We start from the raw sequence: 6,349 nt of genomic DNA on the forward strand, positions 1-6,349 counted from the left end.
TATTAAAAACAACAAGAATAGAAAGAAGATGTATTTCAATTTTAATGTGTAAACGAAGGAGAAAATCTTGCGTGAGTGCTGGAACTGAGCCACAACCTTTTAATCACACCACACAGCTCAGCACAGTCCAACGAGCTACCTGTAGTGCCCCAGAGACAAACACAGGTGATAGCTGCGCAGGGAAGGCGAGCCCCAGGCCACAGTGCCTCCATGTTCTTGGTTTGTTTATTAAAAAAAACAAGAATAGAAAGATGCATTTCAATTTTAATGTGCTAACGAAGGAGAAAATCTTGCGTGAGTGCTGGAACTGAGCCACAACCTTTTAATCACACCACACAGCTCAGCACAGTCCAACGCGCTAGCTGTAGTGCCCTAGAGCCAAACGCAGGTCGAGGCTGCACAGGGACAGAGAGCCCCAGGCCACGGAGGAAAAAGTGCCAAAAGCCGACGAGGATGGGATTCGAACCCACGCGTGCAGAGCACAATGGATTAGCAGTCCATCGCCTTAACCACTCGGCCACCTCGTCTGCTGGTTTACGAAAACCCTGGAACATGAGACCCTGGAACGGGAGAGGTTGCCTCACAAATGAAAGGGGGTCAATTGCTCACACTGCTGCACACCTTTCACTCGGGGATGTAGCTCAGTGGTAGAGCGCATGCTTTGCATGTATGAGGCCCCGGGTTCAATCCCCGGCATCTCCAACCCATGTTTTCTTCTCCCTTGATTAGAATCATATTTTGTGATCAGAAGCAAACTCTTACACCGCCTTTCAGGCTTTTTCAAATATTCATGCATTCATTCATTCAATCTATCTTTTCATTTGTAAATACATACATACACATATATATACACGCGCACACACAAACATATATATACACAGGCACACACATACACATATATATATATACACACACACACACACACACACACACACACACACACACACACACACACACACACACATACATAAGTATATGTATGTATGCGTGTGCAGATACATACACATATACACATACATAAGTATATGTATGTCTGCGTGTGCAGATTTTATTTTATTCGTATTTTCTATCAATCTCACACTTGATGAACATTGTCGTTGAAGCAAAACCTATTGGAATAAGCTGACCGAGAAAAGGGGAGTGCTCCAGGTGAGCCTCGAACTCACAACCTCGGCATTGCTCCGCAGCATACTGCTGTATAAGTACCGCGCGCTAACCGATTGCGCCACTGGAGCGCCAACAAGAGCCAGCTGACAAACTTAGGAAATCCCACTAAATGGAAGGCACATCTTGGGACTGCAACAAAGCCCTTCACTTCTGCAAGCCAAGAAGTAAGGCACTGGCAACAGCAGGGCGTTGTGGCTTAGTTGGTTAAAGTGCCTGTCTAGTAAACAGGAGATCCTGGGTTCAAATCCCAGCAGCGCCTCAATGTCCTTGGTTTCTTTATTAACAACAACAACAGTAAAATGATGTATTTCAATTTTATTGTGTAAACGAAGGAGAAAATCTTGCGCGAGTGCTGGAACTGAGCCACAACCTTTTAATGACACCACACAGCTCAGCACAGTCCAACGCGCTAGCTGTAGTGCCCTAGAGCCAAACGCAGGTCGAGGCTGCACAGGGACAGAGAGCCCCAGGCCACGGAGGAAAAAGTGCCAAAAGCCAACAAGAACGGTCCAACGAGCTACCTGTAGTGCCACGGAGCCAAACACAGGTGATAGCTGCGCAGGGACGGAGAGCCCCAGGCTACAGTTCCTCAATGTTCTTGGTTTGTTTATTAAAAACAACAAGAATAGAAAGAAGATGTATTTCAATTTTAATGTGTAAACGAAGGAGAAAATCTTGCGTGAGTGCTGGAACTGAGCCACAACCTTTTAATCACACCACACAGCTCAGCACAGTCCAACGAGCTACCTGTAGTGCCCCAGAGACAAACACAGGTGATAGCTGCGCAGGGAAGGCGAGCCCCAGGCCACAGTGCCTCCATGTTCTTGGTTTGTTTATTAAAAAAAACAAGAATAGAAAGATGCATTTCAATTTTAATGTGCTAACGAAGGAGAAAATCTTGCGTGAGTGCTGGAACTGAGCCACAACCTTTTAATCACACCACACAGCTCAGCACAGTCCAACGCGCTAGCTGTAGTGCCCTAGAGCCAAACGCAGGTCGAGGCTGCACAGGGACAGAGAGCCCCAGGCCACGGAGGAAAAAGTGCCAAAAGCCGACGAGGATGGGATTCGAACCCACGCGTGCAGAGCACAATGGATTAGCAGTCCATCGCCTTAACCACTCGGCCACCTCGTCTGCTGGTTTACGAAAACCCTGGAACATGAGACCCTGGAACGGGAGAGGTTGCCTCACAAATGAAAGGGGGTCAATTGCTCACACTGCTGCACACCTTTCACTCGGGGATGTAGCTCAGTGGTAGAGCGCATGCTTTGCATGTATGAGGCCCCGGGTTCAATCCCCGGCATCTCCAACCCATGTTTTCTTCTCCCTTGATTAGAATCATATTTTGTGATCAGAAGCAAACTCTTACACCGCCTTTCAGGCTTTTTCAAATATTCATGCATTCATTCATTCAATCTATCTTTTCATTTGTAAATACATACATACACATATATATACACGCGCACACACAAACATATATATACACAGGCACACACATACACACATATATATATATACACACACACACACACACACACACACACACACACACACACACACACACACACACACATACATAAGTATATGTATGTATGCGTGTGCAGATACATACACATATACACATACATAAGTATATGTATGTCTGCGTGTGCAGATTTTATTTTATTCGTATTTTCTATCAATCTCACACTTGATGAACATTGTCGTTGAAGCAAAACCTATTGGAATAAGCTGACCGAGAAAAGGGGAGTGCTCCAGGTGAGCCTCGAACTCACAACCTCGGCATTGCTCCGCAGCATACTGCTGTATAAGTACCGCGCGCTAACCGATTGCGCCACTGGAGCGCCAACAAGAGCCAGCTGACAAACTTAGGAAATCCCACTAAATGGAAGGCACATCTTGGGACTGCAACAAAGCCCTTCACTTCTGCAAGCCAAGAAGTAAGGCACTGGCAACAGCAGGGCGTTGTGGCTTAGTTGGTTAAAGTGCCTGTCTAGTAAACAGGAGATCCTGGGTTCAAATCCCAGCAGCGCCTCAATGTCCTTGGTTTCTTTATTAACAACAACAACAGTAAAATGATGTATTTCAATTTTATTGTGTAAACGAAGGAGAAAATCTTGCGTGAGTGCTGGAACTGAGCCACAACCTTTTAATGACACCACACAGCTCAGCACAGTCCAACGCGCTAGCTGTAGTGCCCTAGAGCCAAACGCAGGTCGAGGCTGCACAGGGACAGAGAGCCCCAGGCCACGGAGGAAAAAGTGCCAAAAGCCAACAAGAACGGTCCAACGAGCTACCTGTAGTGCCACGGAGCCAAACACAGGTGATAGCTGCGCAGGGACGGAGAGCCCCAGGCTACAGTTCCTCAATGTTCTTGGTTTGTTTATTAAAAACAACAAGAATAGAAAGAAGATGTATTTCAATTTTAATGTGTAAACGAAGGAGAAAATCTTGCGTGAGTGCTGGAACTGAGCCACAACCTTTTAATCACACCACACAGCTCAGCACAGTCCAACGAGCTACCTGTAGTGCCCCAGAGACAAACACAGGTGATAGCTGCGCAGGGAAGGCGAGCCCCAGGCCACAGTGCCTCCATGTTCTTGGTTTGTTTATTAAAAAAAACAAGAATAGAAAGATGCATTTCAATTTTAATGTGCTAACGAAGGAGAAAATCTTGCGTGAGTGCTGGAACTGAGCCACAACCTTTTAATCACACCACACAGCTCAGCACAGTCCAACGCGCTAGCTGTAGTGCCCTAGAGCCAAACGCAGGTCGAGGCTGCACAGGGACAGAGAGCCCCAGGCCACGGAGGAAAAAGTGCCAAAAGCCGACGAGGATGGGATTCGAACCCACGCGTGCAGAGCACAATGGATTAGCAGTCCATCGCCTTAACCACTCGGCCACCTCGTCTGCTGGTTTACGAAAACCCTGGAACATGAGACCCTGGAACGGGAGAGGTTGCCTCACAAATGAAAGGGGGTCAATTGCTCACACTGCTGCACACCTTTCACTCGGGGATGTAGCTCAGTGGTAGAGCGCATGCTTTGCATGTATGAGGCCCCGGGTTCAATCCCCGGCATCTCCAACCCATGTTTTCTTCTCCCTTGATTAGAATCATATTTTGTGATCAGAAGCAAACTCTTACACCGCCTTTCAGGCTTTTTCAAATATTCATGCATTCATTCATTCAATCTATCTTTTCATTTGTAAATACATACATACACATATATATACACGCGCACACACAAACATATATATACACAGGCACACACATACACATATATATACACACACACACACACACACACACACACACACACACACACACACACACACACACACACACACACACACACATATAAGTATATGTATGTATGCGTGTGCAGATACATACACATATACACATACATAAGTATATGTATGTCTGCGTGTGCAGATTTTATTTTATTCGTATTTTCTATCAATCTCACACTTGATGAACATTGTCGTTGAAGCAAAACCTATTGGAATAAGCTGACCGAGAAAAGGGGAGTGCTCCAGGTGAGCCTCGAACTCACAACCTCGGCATTGCTCCGCAGCATACTGCTGTATAAGTACCGCGCGCTAACCGATTGCGCCACTGGAGCGCCAACAAGAGCCAGCTGACAAACTTAGGAAATCCCACTAAATGGAAGGCACATCTTGGGACTGCAACAAAGCCCTTCACTTCTGCAAGCCAAGAAGTAAGGCACTGGCAACAGCAGGGCGTTGTGGCTTAGTTGGTTAAAGTGCCTGTCTAGTAAACAGGAGATCCTGGGTTCAAATCCCAGCAGCGCCTCAATGTCCTTGGTTTCTTTATTAACAACAACAACAGTAAAATGATGTATTTCAATTTTATTGTGTAAACGAAGGAGAAAATCTTGCGTGAGTGCTGGAACTGAGCCACAACCTTTTAATCACACCACACAGCTCAGCACAGTCCAACGCGCTAGCTGTAGTGCCCTAGAGCCAAACGCAGGTCGAGGCTGCACAGGGACAGAGAGCCCCAGGCCACGGAGGAAAAAGTGCCAAAAGCCAACAAGAACGGTCCAACGAGCTACCTGTAGTGCCACAGAGCCAAACACAGGTGATAGCTGCGCAGGGACGGAGAGCCCCAGGCTACAGTTCCTCAATGTTCTTGGTTTGTTTATTAAAAAAAACAAGAATAGAAAGATGTATTTCAATTTTAATGTGTAAACGAAGGAGAAAATCTTGCGTGAGTGCTGGAACTGAGCCACAACCTTTTAATCACACCACACAGCTCAGCACAGTCCAACGAGCTACCTGTAGTGCCCCAGAGACAAACACAGGTGATAGCTGCGCAGGGAAGGCGAGCCCCAGGCCACAGTGCCTCCATGTTCTTGGTTTGTTTATTAAAAACAACAAGAATAGAAAGAAGATGTATTTCAATTTTAATGTGTAAACGAAGGAGAAAATCTTGCGTGAGTGCTGGAACTGAGCCACAACCTTTTAATCACACCACACAGCTCAGCACAGTCCAACGAGCTACCTGTAGTGCCCCAGAGACAAACACAGGTGATAGCTGCGCAGGGAAGGCGAGCCCCAGGCCACAGTGCCTCCATGTTCTTGGTTTGTTTATTAAAAAAAACAAGAATAGAAAGATGCATTTCAATTTTAATGTGCTAACGAAGGAGAAAATCTTGCGTGAGTGCTGGAACTGAGCCACAACCTTTTAATCACACCACACAGCTCAGCACAGTCCAACGAGCTACCTGTAGTGCCCTAGAGCCAAACGCAGGTCGAGGCTGCACAGGGACAGAGAGCCCCAGGCCACGGAGGAAAAAGTGCCCACGCGTGCAGAGCACAATGGATTTCTAGTCCATCGCCTTAACCACTCGGCCACCTCGTCTGCTGGTTTACGAAAACCCTGGAACATGAGACCCTGGAACGGGAGAGGTTGCCTCACAAATGAAAGGGGGTCAATTGCTCACACTGCTGCACACCTTTCACTCGGGGATGTAGCTCAGTGGTAGAGCGCATGCTTTGCATGTATGAGGCCCCGGGTTCAATCCCCGGCATCTCCAACCCATGTTTTCTTCTCCCTTGATTAGAATCATATTTTGTGATCAGAAGCAAACTCTTACACCGCCTTTCAGGCTTTTTCAAATATTCATGCATTCATTCATTCAATCTATCTTTTC

The 6,349-nt window shown here is 46.7% G+C and overlaps 13 non-coding genes across 13 annotated transcripts; 7 read left to right on the plus strand and 6 right to left on the minus strand.

Moving 5' to 3' along the window:
* Window positions 1–445: 445 nt before the first annotated feature.
* On the minus strand, window positions 446–527 carry trnas-gcu. Its single transcript has one exon. It is a non-coding gene; the product is annotated as a tRNA-Ser (tRNA).
* Window positions 528–630: 103 nt separating this feature from the next.
* On the plus strand, window positions 631–702 carry trnaa-ugc. The gene has a single exon. It is a non-coding gene; the product is annotated as a tRNA-Ala (tRNA).
* A 439-nt stretch (window positions 703–1,141) lies between these two features.
* Window positions 1,142–1,235, minus strand: trnai-uau. Its single transcript has 2 exons — window positions 1,198–1,235; window positions 1,142–1,177 (listed from the first exon to the last, which is right to left on the minus strand). It is a non-coding gene; the product is annotated as a tRNA-Ile (tRNA).
* Window positions 1,236–1,352: 117 nt separating this feature from the next.
* Window positions 1,353–1,426, plus strand: trnat-agu. Its single transcript has one exon. It is a non-coding gene; the product is annotated as a tRNA-Thr (tRNA).
* A 794-nt stretch (window positions 1,427–2,220) lies between these two features.
* Window positions 2,221–2,302, minus strand: trnas-gcu. The gene has a single exon. It is a non-coding gene; the product is annotated as a tRNA-Ser (tRNA).
* A 103-nt stretch (window positions 2,303–2,405) lies between these two features.
* Window positions 2,406–2,477, plus strand: trnaa-ugc. Its single transcript has one exon. It is a non-coding gene; the product is annotated as a tRNA-Ala (tRNA).
* Window positions 2,478–2,918: 441 nt separating this feature from the next.
* trnai-uau lies at window positions 2,919–3,012 on the minus strand. Its single transcript has 2 exons — window positions 2,975–3,012; window positions 2,919–2,954 (listed from the first exon to the last, which is right to left on the minus strand). It is a non-coding gene; the product is annotated as a tRNA-Ile (tRNA).
* Window positions 3,013–3,129: 117 nt separating this feature from the next.
* On the plus strand, window positions 3,130–3,203 carry trnat-agu. Its single transcript has one exon. It is a non-coding gene; the product is annotated as a tRNA-Thr (tRNA).
* A 794-nt stretch (window positions 3,204–3,997) lies between these two features.
* trnas-gcu lies at window positions 3,998–4,079 on the minus strand. Its single transcript has one exon. It is a non-coding gene; the product is annotated as a tRNA-Ser (tRNA).
* Window positions 4,080–4,182: 103 nt separating this feature from the next.
* trnaa-ugc lies at window positions 4,183–4,254 on the plus strand. The gene has a single exon. It is a non-coding gene; the product is annotated as a tRNA-Ala (tRNA).
* Window positions 4,255–4,701: 447 nt separating this feature from the next.
* On the minus strand, window positions 4,702–4,795 carry trnai-uau. The gene is made up of 2 exons: window positions 4,758–4,795; window positions 4,702–4,737 (listed from the first exon to the last, which is right to left on the minus strand). It is a non-coding gene; the product is annotated as a tRNA-Ile (tRNA).
* Window positions 4,796–4,912: 117 nt separating this feature from the next.
* Window positions 4,913–4,986, plus strand: trnat-agu. Its single transcript has one exon. It is a non-coding gene; the product is annotated as a tRNA-Thr (tRNA).
* A 1,174-nt stretch (window positions 4,987–6,160) lies between these two features.
* trnaa-ugc lies at window positions 6,161–6,232 on the plus strand. Its single transcript has one exon. It is a non-coding gene; the product is annotated as a tRNA-Ala (tRNA).
* Window positions 6,233–6,349: the final 117 nt, after the last annotated feature.

Source organism: Polyodon spathula, unplaced genomic scaffold (assembly GCF_017654505.1).
Source record: "Polyodon spathula isolate WHYD16114869_AA unplaced genomic scaffold, ASM1765450v1 scaffolds_3956, whole genome shotgun sequence".
Taxonomy (NCBI): Eukaryota; Metazoa; Chordata; class Actinopteri; order Acipenseriformes; family Polyodontidae; genus Polyodon; species Polyodon spathula.